Raw genomic sequence first — 15,230 nt, forward strand, 5'->3', positions numbered from 1 at the left:
TATGTCTCCCTGGGTCTCTCCGTTTCACCAAAAGACTCAAGCTACAGGCCAAACTTTCTCTATCATGATCCTGCTCCCAGGGAAGATGCCATGCAGTGGCTCCAGCTCTCCACACACTGAACAAATTCAAATCAAGCCTTCCTATCTGGGAGGGTTGTTGGGGGGAGGTCCCCACCAACACAAGGCCCGGGAGTGACAACAAGCAGAGGGGAAGAGGAGTTTCAAGAAGGCCCTGGCTCCTCAGGAGCTGATCACCTGCCCCAAAGTGCCCATCTATTTCCTCTTCCATTGAGCACCCAGGGTCTTCTGCAAAAGAGCCCCATTATGCCCATCTTCCAGCCAGGTCTGAACTGGCTGAAAGGCTGTGATTTAGGCTCCAGGAGCTGGAAGCTGCTTTGCAAATATGAGATCATGCAAATTATTAGACAGAGAGAGATTTGCATCTGCCATGACCAACTGCAGTAGCCCAAAGGGCAGTGAAAGCAGCAGTGTCTTCACTCTCATTGGGCCCTTCTCTGTAGTGGGTTGAATAATGACCCCCAAGAGGCTATGACCAAGTCCTAACCCTTTGAAACAGGGGAATGTGACCTTATTTGGAAAGACTTTTTTGCAGTTGTGATTAAGTTAAAGACCTCAAGATGAAGGGTGCTTGGGTGGCTCAGTGGGTTAAATGTCTGCCTTTGGCTCAGGGTCCTGGGATGGAGCCCCGCATCCAGCTCCCTGCTCAGCAGAGAGTCTACTCCTCCCTCTCCCTCTGCCTCTCCCCAAGCTTATGCGCACTCTCTCTCTCTCTCCCATTCTCTCTCTGTCAAATAAATAAATACAATCTTAAAAAAAAAAGACCTCAAAATGAGACCCTCCTGGATTTAGAGCAGGCCCTAAATCCAATGGCAGATGTCCTTAGAAAGACAGAGATTCGAGACTCACGGAGGCACACACAGGAAGAGATGGGAGTGATGCATCTCTTGACTGACGAATGCCAACAGTTGCTAGTGACCACCAGAATCTAGGAGAAAAGCATGGAACTGATTGTCCCTCAGAGCCCTCAGCGGGAACCAACCCTGCTGAAACCTTGATTCTCAATCTCTGGCCTTTTAGAAAAGAATAAATTTCTGCTGAGTCAAGACCCCAAGTTTGTAGTCATTTGTTACAGCAGCTACAGGAGACTAATACACTCTCTTTCACACCCAGCTGTTCAGCAGTCTGGGTCTCCAGGTTCTGGCACCCCCACCCGGCTAACTCTCACCCAGACTCATAGTTCAGCTGCCCACCAATCTCCTCCAAGTCAGGAACCTGCTGCAATACTCCCTTTCCTGCTAGAACAAGAAGCACTCAGAAGCACCCCAAGTCATCCAGCAGAAGGGTGCATACCAGGCAGATGACAGTGTCATCCTGCCACTTCCAAAGTGTCCCTTCACAGCCCTAAAAATAAAGCAAAGAAAATGAATTATAAGAGAAAATAATGAATGTTGAAATCTTAAAAACTGTGAAACCAGTATCATAGATAATGAAGCTAAGGCAAAGCATTGCTCACAGGTCTTTCTGTCCTGAGGGACAGAAGGTTCTTAGTCATCTCTGACTTTCCCATTAAATTCAAGGTAAGACTAGGTTTTCACTTGCAGATATCATCCAAAGGTGACACCTGAGGGTCAGGCCTTTCTGATCACTCTGGAATTCCCTGGGGAATGTGATCAGCTATCAGAATCCTGGGTACTAGGCTCCAGCTGGAAGGAACCATGTTTCAGGGAAGAGGCAGGCCTTTGAACTAGCAGGTGACTGTCTTGTAGTTAAGTGAGATCTCTCCACTCCCACCAGGGCACCAGAAAACAAGCAGTCCAGGATAGACTTTGAAGGTCTTATCTTATCAAAACAAGAGCCTACTGACAGGCAGGCAAGCCTGTGGGCCAACTTGGCTGGGAACAGAGCAGCTTCCTTCAAGAATAATACATGTCTGTGTGTGACTTAAAACACCAGAGGCCACCCAACGCCCCCACACTTGGAGATAGCCATTGCTTTGAATAAGCCTTCCTGGGATTTTTTTTCTTTTAATAGAAAATAGCATAGCATTACATATTATTATTATGTTCCCATTTGGGGAACTTTTAGTATATACTGTTGCATAACACACTCTTTCTTGTTTAGGGTCCTCTGGTCGTGGGATTCCACAATTAACAGTGTGTTTTAAGGGAGTTTGGCACCAAAGAGTGGAGGAAATTCCCTTCTTCCTTCCAAGCCCCAAATAATTTCTTTTTTCTTTTTTTTTTAACTGAGTGAGTGAAAGGGTTTGCAACTCCAAGAGACAGTCAATATTCAGGAAGTGAATTCAACAACATCCCCCATACTTCCCATGCATTTTAGACTATTTAGAAGAATCTTGCATTTTTCCCACACTGGCTTCTCAGCCTTCTGCTGATGACTTTTTCTCCTTGGAACATACAAAAGCTTCGGGTGCCTGGGTGGCTCAGTCATTGGTTAAGCATCTGCCTTTGGCTCAGGTCTTGATCTCAGGGTCCTGGGATTGAGTCCCATGTGGGGCTCCCTGCTCAGTGGGGGAGTTTGCTTCTCCCTCTCTCTCTGCCTCTGCCTTCGGCTCAGGTCATGATTGATCAGGTCATGTTCTGGAATCGAGTCCCACATCAGGCTCCCCTCAGGGAGCCTGCTTCTCCCTCTGCCTGTGTCTCTTATGAATAAATAAATAAAATCTTAAAAAATTAAATTAAATTAAATTTATAAAAAGACAGGAAAAAATTTTGGAAAGCTGGAGTAGAAGTCACTTGCCCCCTTCCCACCCAACCCAGATAGGCAGGGATGTGGAAAGGTGACAAGGAAATGGACCAAAATCAGCCTTGGGCAGCTAGGTCACTGGGCTTTTGGGCTTTTCCCTAATTTCTGTAACTACAGCCCCGTGTTTCAAAGACTATTTCTATAAATATATATTTTTTTTGTATGTGAGGACATTTCTGAAAGTCATTTTCTCAGAAACAGAATGGCTGGATCATAAGGGAGATACTCAGTTTTTTGGTAGGCCCTGTTGAATTTCATTTCCAATCTTTGCATCTCTTTACCCCACCAGCTAGGGTCGCTGAGAGTGGCTGCATCTCCGCACCCACACTCATAGTGGACATGGGTCTAGGGAGCTTCAACCATCAACATCTTTGCCATAGACCTCTCTACTGCAAGTGTTTTCACTGATTAACTAATTGACTGAAGGCAATTTTGCCATAAGAGCTGAAATAATGCAATATAAGAGGGACATTAAAAAAAAAAACACGGGGCATCTGGGTGGCTCAGTCAGTTGAGCATCTGCCTTTGGCTCGGGTCATACTCCTGGGGTACTGGGGTCAAGCCCTGCATCAGGCTCTCTGCTCAGAACCTCCTTCTCCCTCTCCTTCTGCCTGCCAATCTGCCTAGTTGTGCTCTCTCTCTCTGTCAAATCAATCAATCAATCAAGCCTTTAAAAAAATAATGAAGGGCAGCCCCGCTGGCCCAGCGGTTTAGCACCACCTTCGGCCTGGGGTGTGATCCTGGAGACCCCGGATCAAGTCCCACATCGGGCTCCCTGCGTGGAGCCTGCTTCTCCCTCTGCCTGTGTCTCTGCCTCTCTCTCTCTCTGTGTGTCTGTCATGAATAAATAAATAAAATCTTTAAAAATAAATAAATAAATAAAAATGTAAAAATAATGAAATATGGAAAAATTATTAGAATCACCATAAGGCAATTTGTCATAAAATATAAAATCACAAAAAATAAAAGAGGAACATTCATTAAAAAGCACATAATGAAATATGAAAATTGAACAATGGAATTAAAAATATTGGGAAATGCAAAATATTTGAACACATTCAAGATGCGTAGTGTAGATTCATTGGTAAATATTTGAATACATTCAAGATGTGTAGTGTAGATTCATACAATGTGTAGTATAACAACACTGCACAAATAATTGATTTTATTTTGTGGATTGTCCCTAAGCATGTGTCTTCAAAGTCTTTCATTCATAGCAATACAGTGATCTCTCCTTACCCATAAGGGGTATGTTCTAAGACCCCCAGCGGATGCCTGAAACCACACCGACCCCTATATATGCTGTTTTTTCCCATATGTACATGACTGTGACAAAATTTGATTTATAAATTAGATGCAGAAAGAGATTCACAGCAACAGCTAATAATAAAACATAATATATTGTAATAAAATTTATGTAAACACAATTCCTTTCTTTCAAAATATCTTATTGTGCTATTATCACCTTTCCTTTTGTCATGACGGTGATGATGTAAGAGGAGAATCATCTGCTTTTGCCAGTGTTGATGGACTAGAGTAAATGAAACTGGTGGGGGCAGCACCAAAATTCCAGATAAGGGGGAACTACTGTATGCTTTTTAAAAAAATTTTTGCTTGTTGATTCATCTCCTCCTTCTGTATTACACTTTTTTTTTTTTTGCATGAAAATTTCTTTTCAGGGACACCTGGGTGGCTCAGTAAGTTAAGCATCTGACTCTTTGTTGGCTTCAGTCATGATCTCAGGGTGGGGCTGCAATGCTCAGTGCAAAGTCCGCCTGTCCCTCTCCCTTCCCTTCTGCTCCTCCCCTTGCTGGCTCTCCTTCTCTCAAATAAATAAATAAATAAAATTAAAATTAATTCAAAAATAACAAAATAAAATTTCTTCTCACTAAAAGAGGTATCAGTTTCCAAAGAGTGGGATGTATATTTGTAACTGAGATTTGTGTTGCCTTGTGAAAGCCTTCCATTCCACATTGTTGTTTGTTCTTGGCATATTGGCACCTGTGGAAGAAATGCCAGTGCTATAAAGCATTTATAACTGAGCTCTGTGATTACTGTAACTGATAAGATATTATCTTCTGGCACAGTGTGGCATGCGGTCTGCTCTACACACTATGTCACGCTGCTGATAAACTTGGCCACCGAACTTTCTATCAAGTAAGATATACATAGCTGTTATCATCCACTGTTTTAAGACCACCACCCCTACTCAACACTGTCTAGACCATTGTGAGGGCTAGCGAAGATTTATATAACATAGAAACAGGAACTTTGTCAGAGGAGAAATGAAACCCAACATCAACCAGTTATTTTAGCTTGTATGGCAAAATCACCTTATGGCCAATTAGTCATGTGACAAAAACGTTTGCAGCAAAGGTGTGTACAGCAAAGATGCTTACAGCAAAAATATCAGAGGCGAATAGACACTCCCGAGCCTGTTCATTGCTGTTGATGTGACAGGCCACTCTCATTTTTTTATTTGCTTTTAATTATTCATGAAGTGAAGCATCTTCTCAAATGCTTCTTACCTCTGAGTTTGTTCTTAAGTAGTTGGTTCTTTATTGGAAAAAAATTCAATTTATTACATTATATTGTTTCCTCCAGGAAGGGCTCATTATTCTCAAGAGAATACGTGGAAGCTCTTACTTCCTATAACACACAGGAGTTTCGCACTTCCTGTAGGAAAAGTGGCTATTCATTTCAGCAGCAGCCAAATACAGAGCACTTGAAGTCAGATACAAGGAGTCATCGCAGGAAACCACTTCTCCTGGTTTCAAGGGCTTCGGAGGTAAATTTATAGACTCCTCACACAGGAAGAAGTCATTTCACACTGCAAATATAAATTTTCCACAGCCAAAAGGAGACAGAGAGAGAGAGAGAGAGAGATCATTAGTTGTTTAACTCAAGTAAGTTTGAGTCAAAAGAAATGTCAAAATCTTGATATAAGGAGGCTGGTCTTGTTGGATGGACGCCACTCATGTCCATCCCAGCCTCCTGCCAGAGTCCTTTCCTTTACTGCATAGGCTGAAAAACAGAAAAGTATACTTCCCACCCTCCTTTGCCACTAGAGTTTTAGAAGTGAATTGGGATCTGACAATTAGATGCTGTGGCCCAAGATTGGAGAGGAGCAGGTGAGACAGGGTGTCTTCCTGTAAGGACAAGCAAGGTCAAAAGAAACTGTACTTTCCAGGAGCATTCCAGCATCGTGGGCACCTCTTCGTGTAAAAAGAGTCCTCGATGTCCGGATCAGAGGTAACATGGTGGTGTTTCAGATCATTCCTGGAGGCCGCACCTCAGAACCTTCACTTCCAACCCTTCCAACCACTCTGTAAACCCCTGATTACATTCCTTCTACAATCAGTGGGCATAGTTTCTCCTTCCCCCAGCTGAACCCTGACTGATACAGTTCAAAAATACTAATCCTGTTGGAGCCAGGCAAGATACAAGAAGGAAAAGCATGGACAAAAGCAATGCTGTCGTGACTCAGGCTTATTACGGGTTTCCTGACATTTTAGTCAGAAAACCTCATCCTTGTAGAAAATTTGAGAAGTACGGAAAAGGCCAAAGAATGAAATAAAAATTATCTGTTATTGCACAAGAATCAACTATTGATGAGAAGAAAAGATTTAACTCCACGAAGATATAGTCCTAATGGGCCAGCTCTTGCTGTTCATTTGTACGCAGAATCACTGGCTCAGCCAAGGGGAGCCTGGGCTGATTTTGGTGCTCACGCTTAATACCTACAGTGAGACTGCAGAGCAGCTCCCAGCCCCTTCCCAAGAGTAAGGGAGAAAAGTTCAAGCACTAGAATGTGCCAAAATACCCAATCTGCCTCCTAGTTCTAACCTACTTGGCCATAGTACTGGGAGGCTGAGTATCTGTACTCTTTCCCTCTCCAATCACCCCCCTGGAGAGGGTTCTCCATATCCCTCTAGCCCTGGCTGCAACCTAAAATCTATTTGTCTAATTATTTCATCTGGGCCTCTTCTTCCCACCTTTTATCCAAGACCAGTTTCCTTCCAGAGACCCCTTCCCTCTCAGTCCAAGAAAATAATAATAATAATAATAATAATAATAAGCAGCTATCATTTATTGAACACTCTAAGCTACCAAGCAGGTAATCCTCCTAAGAACCCTACAAAGTAAGAATTATTTTCATGTTACAGATGAGAGGCTCAGAGAAACCATTTCCCAACACTCTACAACTCATGAGAGGTGGAAGCAGTGTTCAAGAATACAACCATCAAGACTCAAAACCTGAGTTTTGATCTTTACTCTCTCTCCCACTCTTAGAGCCCTGGGAAAGTGCCTCTGACCTGCTGTTGTCTTTGGGGAAGCTGCCACTCCACATAGAGGCCTGTTTGCACATAAACACTTTTTTTCTTCAATCACATCTTTATTGCGATCTAATTCACATGCCATAAAATTCACATGCCATAGTTTGTAGAAAACCGGAGTTATGTATCAGTCACCACTATCAGATTCCAGAACATTTTCAATATTGTGAGAAGAAATCCCATTCCCATTAGCAGTCATTCCCACTCCCCCATCCTTCTAGTCCCCAGAAATCACTCATCTGTTTATCTCTATTGATTTGCCTATCCAGACATTGCATGTAAATGGGATCATACAATCTGAACTTTATTCCTTTTTATGAATAATATTACACGGTATATCTACACAGATATACTACTATTCTTTATCCATTCATGTCAGTTGATGGACATTTGGGTTGTTTCTACTTTTTAGCTATTATGAATCATGCTACAATGAACATTTATGTATGAATTTTTGTGTGGTTCAATTCTCTTGGGTATGTACCTAGGAATTGAATCGCTGAATCATACAGTAAATCTATTTTATCTTTTTGAGAAACTGCTAAACTGTTCTCCATACCAGTCACACCATTTCACATTCCCGCCAGAAATGTATGAGGTTTCCAAGTTTTCCCCATGCTTGTTACTGTCCATCTTTTCCAAGATGGCCATTCTAATAGGCATGAGATAGTATTTCACTGTGGTTTGGTCTGTATTCCCCTAATGATTGATGATGTTGAGCATCTTCTCATGTGCTTATTGGTTGTTCACATACCTTTTTTGTTCATGGTCTCTTCAAGTCTTTTCCCTATTTTCAGTTTGGTTACTTGTCTTTTTATTATTGGTTTTAAGAGTTCATCATATTTCCTGGGTATAAGCCCCTTGTCAGATACATGATTTGAAAATATCTTCTCCCACTTTATTTTTTTAATCTTTTTTAAAAAGATTTTATTTATTTATTCATGAGAGACAGAGAGAGAGAGAGGCAGAGACAAAGGCCAAGGGAGAAGCAGGCTCCATGCAGGGAGCCTGACGTGGGACTCGATCCCAGGTCTCCAGGATCACGCCCTGGGCTGAAGGCGGCGCTAAACCACTGAGTCACCCGGGCTGCCCTCTTCTCCCATTTTCTGTGCTGTCTTTTCAACTTCGTATTTTGATGAACTCTAGTTATTTATTTTTTTCTTTTGTTGCTGTGTTTTTTCTCATTTAAGAAACTGTTGCCTAATCCAAGTCATGAAGATTTAATTCTGTTTTCTTCTAAAGGTTTTTTTAGTTTTAGCTCTTATATGTATGTTTTTGATTCATTTTGAGTTAATTTTTGTATTAAGCTGAATTTTCTATTGAGCTAAATTTTGTATATTGGTGTGAGGTTAGGGTACAGTCTCACTTTTTTGAATGTGGATACCCAGTTGTCTCAACACCATTTGTTGAGGATATTATTATTTACCCATTGAATAGTCTTGGTACCTTTATCAAAAATCAATTGCCACTGATGTGTGGATTTATTTTGGGATTCTCAATCCTACTTCACTGATCTACATGTCTATCCTATGCACGTACCACACTATTCTGGTTACTGTAGCTTTGCAGTATGTTTTGAAATTGGGAAACATGGGTCTTCCAACGTTGTTTTCCTTTTCACGATTACTTTGGCTATTGTTTTTGGCTATTCATGGTCACTTACAGTTCCATATAAGTATTAGTATTAGCTTACCTATTTCTGTAAAAAAAAAAAGTTGGAATTTTGATAGGGATTGCACGGGATCTGTAGGTCAATTTGTGGAGTACCACCATCTTAACAATAGTAAGTCTTCCAACCCATGAACATGGGATGTCTGCTTATGTATTTAGGTCCTCTTTAATTTCTTTCAAAAATGATTTGTAGTTTTGAGAATATATTTCTTTTTCTTTATTTTTATTCCTAAGTATTTTATTCTTTCTGATACTATTGTAAATGGGATTGTTTTTACATTTCATTTTCAGACTGTTCATTGTTAGTGTATAGAAATACAACTGACTTTTTTTAGATTGATCTTGTATCCTGCAACTTTGTTCTAATAGATTTTTTCCTTTGGCATTTTTATATACAATATCATATTATCTATGAACAGACATAGTTTTACTTCTCTGTTTCCAATATGAATGCCTTTTATTTTTTTTCTTGCCTAATTTCTTTGGCTAGAATCTCCTGACATTAGGGGGAAAGCATCTCATCTTTTACCACTAAGTGTGATGTAGCTGTAAGGTTTTCATAGACGACCTTTACCAGGTTGGGAGAGGTTTGATTTTGTTCCCAGATATGAGTATGTTTATCATGAAAGAATGTTGGATTTTGTCAAATAATTCTTCTGTGTCTGTTGAGATGATGACATAGGTTTCATCTTTCATTTTATTAATAAAGTGTATTATATTGATGTTCATAAACTCTCCATGTATGGGTTCAAGAGAAAAGTAGAGCTGTGTTCAAATAGTAGGCCTACCTAATCCCTGACAGGAAGAGTCTGTACACAATGGAATCGGTGACAATTACTGAGAATATTTGATGCCACACGGTTAAATCTCCTGAGCTCCAAAGCAGCAATTCTCTCTGATTCATCCCAAAGGACACCCCCTCTCTGCTCAAAAACCTCTGGTGATAAGGAACTCACCTTCTAGGATGGAGAGAAGTGGCAGGCCTGGAAACAAACTTGAAGAGTGCCAAACAATTTATGGCAAGAACTGTATCTCCTCTAAATAGAGTCCAAGCATTCTTAATTATATAAGACAGAAACCCCAGCTCAAACCAACTTAAGTGAAAGGAGATTTATTAGAAAGCTAGCAGGGTTGTCAAAGAATTGAAGGAAGATCTTAGGGATCAGGACAGCTCAGAGCTCCCAAGGATTGGCACTGGACAGCCGACCCTGTCAGGACTTCCCTCACCTTCCTGCTTCTCTGTCACACTGTCATGGCTGAGGGTGTAACCACCACCAGCTTGAGGGTAACCTCCCTGCCAGCTCCAGTTAGAAAAATGCCTGGGAAGGATTTTCATTGGCCTGCCTGGGGCACGTGCCTTCTCTGGGCAATCACTGTGGTCAGGGGAATGAGAGTCTCTCAATGGCCCCGCTTGAGTTGTACGGACTTTTCCCAATTGCCAAAAGGCAGGAGACTGTGATGGAGCAGGAGAGAAGCTGCTCCCAGAGGCAAAATCAATTATTACCGGGAGGATGACAAGAGGGGTGCTGGGCTGACACCAGCATTATCTCATTGCCAATCTCTTTGGGGCATAGTCTTAGGAAGATTCATGCTTCAAGTAGAGACATGTTATTGAGGGGAATTTGAAGGACTCTCTTACCTCCACTGAAACATCGTCACAGGTTATCAGAGTACTGAGCCGTAACCCAGAGAAGCCTTCAAGGGCTAAAACCCAAGATGGGACATGTATCTGTTTTCTAGAGCTGCCATCACCAAGTACCACAGAGTGGATGACTTAAACAACACAGATTTACTTTCTTAAACTTCTGGAGGCTGGAAGTCTAAGATGAAAGTGGCAGTGGGGCTTGGTTTCTTCTAGGCCTCTTTCCATGGCTTGCAGATGGCTGCCTTCTCACTGTGTCCTCAGAGGGTCTCCCTTGTGCACACATGTTCCAGGTGTCTCTGTATGTGTTCTAATCTCCTCTTCTTGTAAAGACACCAGTCAGATTGAATTAGAGCCCACCATAATAGCCTCGTTTTATTTTAATTACCTCTTTAAAAGCTCTATCTCCCCAATGTAGTCACATTCTGAGGTACTGGGGTTAGGCCCTCAAGAGAGATGAATTTGGCACAATTTAATCTATAAGAGGAAGTTAAGAGAAGATATGCGCCAGGTGATATATTATGAGAGTACTTTTATTTTGGAGCCAGAGAGAAAACCTGCATTGAGTTCACAGGTAAGGCACCACGTAGCTTGGGACAACCAAGATCCTATTTGCATTTGGAGGGACTAACCAAATGTCAGTTGAATAGATCCCCTGCTCAGTCCATTCATTTTACAGGTGAAGAAGCTGGGGTGCAGGAAAGAGGCATTACCCTCTACTAGCCTACACAGAAAAGCCAAAAAGCATAGAGGTCAGAGCGGATGGGGCAAAGACAGCTGTCCATCAAAGAGTCCCTTCCAGATGGTGAAATGAGGCACTCAGGTTGGGCCACCATTCCCCAGACCCTCTGCATCTATGCGTGTCCACATGAAGCAGTTGGGATCACAGCAGGAAAGGCACACTCTACCAGACAATTGTGGAAAGTTTAATAACAAGACCATGTACAAGGATGAGCGCAGGGTTTAGGGAAAGCAGCAAATGATGGTGCGGTTTCCTGGGGCTGCCAACAGTGGGCAGTGGTTACCACCCTTCAGTCTAAAACGGCAAGTGAAAAGAACAGGAACAGAACTTGGAAGGAGTGACTGTATGGAGAGGGCAGAGACAGAAACATGGCCTTTAGTAGAAGAACACAGCCAAACTAGGCACCTGGCTGGCACCGGGTGGAAAGTCTCCCAGTCAAGGAGGGAACTAGGAGAAATGCATACCTTGGACACATTCTCCAGTTTTCCTGCCTGTGGCTTCCTTGACCAAACTCCAAGCAGAGGACAAAGGAGCCCCTTGGTGCAATCCATACAGGTTAGCCTCCTGGTCATGAAGCAGGAGAAAGAAGGCTGGAGAGTGGAAGAAAGAAGGGTGGAAAGTCATTCAGAAGGAGCAAGGAACATATATATCTGTATGCCATCGGCCTGAGTTCTGGCAAGGGAATGTGGGCAGTAAGGATGGGTGCCTCCCTCACCCCAATCGAACCCATGAAAACCACCCTCACAGTCCTCTGGGCCTCTCCCTTCCCCACCAGCTGCCTGGAGGTCAAGCCCCCATGGAAACCATATGAAGAAGATAACAGTAGCGCCTCCAGCAGCCTGAGTCCCCAAATGACTTCGTGGAGAGAGCCCCCCAACCAAACTTTACATGACTGAGAAACAAATGTCTACCATACTAAGCCACTGAGACTTTAGTTCATATGATACAGCTAACATGACCTTAACTAATACAGTAGGAGCAGATTAAACAGGACTGGCTTCCTTAAAACAAGAACTGGATTTTGATCTGGGCATGTCCAACTCACCATAGTCAAATGAGTGAACTTGCATTATCAGAAAGGCACTTCATCTGGCTGAAAATACAGATGAGGTTGACCCACTAAGTCTTTGTTTCTGCTATTTCTCTGGGGACCTTCTGCTGTTGGCTCCAGTTCAGATCTTCTGCTTGTCAAAGGTCCTTTTTTTCTTTTTGTGGCTGATTGAGACCCAAGTTGTTAAATTATTCACCCTTCAGCCGGGAAAACATAACATTCTTTATTGCAAATCACATTAGAGTTTGTAAGAGGCTGGAGTTGGGATGATCTGTTCCAAAGCTTGGAAAGGAGCCTGGATGAAAGCCAGGATCCCAGACCATTGGGCTCCCCTTGACATCTCTGATCTTCCATTGTCCCATCCCTAAAACAGGACCAGATTGTGATCCTCATACAAGATGGCAAGAAGAAAAGTGCTTTGTCAGATGCTTCAGAATCTCTCTGGGGGGCACCCCAGGTGGCTCAGCAGTTTGGCGCTGCTGTCAGCCTGGGGCGTGATTCTGGAGACCCGGGATTGAGTCCCATATCAGGCTCCCTGCATGGAGCCTGCTTCTCCCTCTGCCTGTGTCTCTGCCTCTCTCTCTGTGCTTCTCTGTGTCTCTCATGAATAAATAAATAAAAAAAATCTTAAAAAAAATCTCTCTGGAGATTTACTCACCAGGTCTAGCCACCCCCAGGCATCTGCTCCCTGATAATCTGATATGCACCCTCCATCCCAGATCACAGGTTGAAAACCTGAGCATGTCACTAGCTGGAGTGCATGACTGAAGGGAAATCCCTTCCTGATAAGAATTGCTGGGATTTCAAGGGTCATATTTAGAAGTCTGGGCTTTCTAGTCAGAGTGCTTCCAACAATGCACAGCGCTTTCTTGAGTTGTGGAAATGGGCATGGCCTGGAGAGTTCAAGCCTGTTCAGAAGAATTTATTATCTCATTGGCCTTAGTTTGTGGTTCCCCCATGGGGAAAAGAGGGGACTGGAGAGGATTAGCTCTGTGTCAGTTTGGTCTTCTCCTCCCAGCCTTTCCGTCTGCATTGTTCATATCCATGAAGATTGCGTCTCATTGCACATAACAGGAACTAACAACAGTGTCTATCTCAAAAACACTCAGAAACAGTACCTGTCTCACTTTCACGGAGTGAATCACAGGCCAAGAGAAGGATGGACACACTATGGGGAATCATTCCTGCTTTCACATGCTTGTCACCTCTGATAGCTCACTTTAGATCTCCCCCCTCACTTGACCCCATTGCATCTTCCTTCCTGGCACTTACCACACCACTCAATATCAGATGCACTCTTTCTTGTTTACTTATGTCTTCTCTAGTTTCTAGAATTGTGCCTACCTTATAGTAGGTGCTCAAGAAATACTCGTTAAGGGACACCTGGGTGGCTCAGTGGTTGAGCGTCTGCCTTCCACTCAGATTGTGATCCTGGGGTCCTGGGATCAAGTCCTGCATTGGGCTCCCTGCAGGGAGCCTGCTTCTCTCTGCCTGTGTTTCTGCCTCTCTCTCTCTGTCTCTCATGAATAAATAAATAATTTTTTTTAAAAAAAGAAATACTCATTAAATAATCAAATGCATCATTGCATTGGCAATTTCTCAGCAACTGAATGCGGCAAGCAGGGTAAAGGATGCTGTTAATCCCTTTACAGATAGGGAAACTGAGGCCCAGAAGGTTGACTTCAGTAAAGCCACCAGGGAACTCAGGTAGCCTCAGTCCTTTGATTCCTAATCAGGGCCCAGGGGGTGGGAGGTTAGGAGATAGAGAGGCTTTCCGACATGCCCCTGGCCTGTGTCCCAGATCTGTGAAAGATCTCTTTGGGGCTGCTGTTCAGAAACTTGACAAATTACTCAGGGATAAGGTGATTTAAAAGAAAAGGAGATATAAATTATTTCCAACAAAGAACCTGGTACTAGGCATTTTAGAAACCAGTGGCCTGGGACGCCTGGGTAGCTTAGCGGTTGAGCATCTGCCTTTGGCTCAGGTGGTGATCCTGGGATGGAGTCCCACACTGGACTCCCTGCATGGAGTCTGCTTCTCTCTCTGCCTGTGTCTCTGCCTCTCTCTGCGTGTCTCTCATGAATAAATAAATAAAATCTTAAGAAAGAAGAAAAAAAGAAAGAAAGAAAGAAAGAAAGAAAGAAAGAAAGAAGAAAGAAAGAAAGAAAGAAAGAAAAAGAAAGAAAGAAACCAGTGGCCTGAGTGTTGGACAAGGAAGGGTGACATTATCACCCAATAGGTGGCTTTTGGATGGCCTCAATTTCACCCCTACCCCTACCTCCACTACTTACCCTGCCCCCATAGGTGGTGAGCTCCCCGTCCCCGGAGGTGTTTAAGCAGAGGCTGGATGTCTGCTTACGGGGTATGCCAGAGTTGGGGTTTTGTATTCCCGCCCTGGTAGGAGAGGGCAGGCCGTCCCAGACACAGGACAGGTGGTGTAGGCAGTGGGTCCAGCACCAGCAAGGAAAGGAGGCTTTGCGCCACCTGGTGGACCTATCTTTGAACTGCAGGCCTTTCCAGGGGGAGAAGCCCAGCTCCTGAGTGTCCCCAGAGTCCTGGGCAGTGAAGACAGATTAGGCCTCTGACGGCCTCACAAGGACCCGAGTTAGTGTGTGAGAGCTCGGCGGGGCCTCAGCGTAGATCCAGGCATCAGCAGGCTCCCGAGGGGCCACTGTTACAGGGAGGATTTATTAACAGGACTCAAGGCTTGCTAAGGCATGTGCCTGGGATTGGAGGGGACACAGATCCCCTAAACTCAATCCAGATTCCTGGGAGGACAAACCGAGAAGTCGCCTGGCAGGAGGAGGCTCATTTCTTCATTCTGCTTGCCTCTGTATCTGGGAGTGACCCTGGACTGTCTTTGCCCAGAAGTAAAACTTCCCAGTTCAGCTCCACATGAGCCTCCGTAAAACCACCCATAAAAAAGCAACAACTCGGGATGCCTGGGTGGATCAGTGGTTCAGCGCCTGCCTTTGGCTCAGGGTGTAATCCCGGGGTCCCAG

The sequence above is a fragment of the Nyctereutes procyonoides genome, unplaced genomic scaffold, assembly GCF_905146905.1.
Source record: "Nyctereutes procyonoides isolate TBG_1078 unplaced genomic scaffold, NYPRO_anot_genome, whole genome shotgun sequence".
In the NCBI taxonomy this organism is placed as follows: domain Eukaryota; kingdom Metazoa; phylum Chordata; class Mammalia; order Carnivora; family Canidae; genus Nyctereutes; species Nyctereutes procyonoides.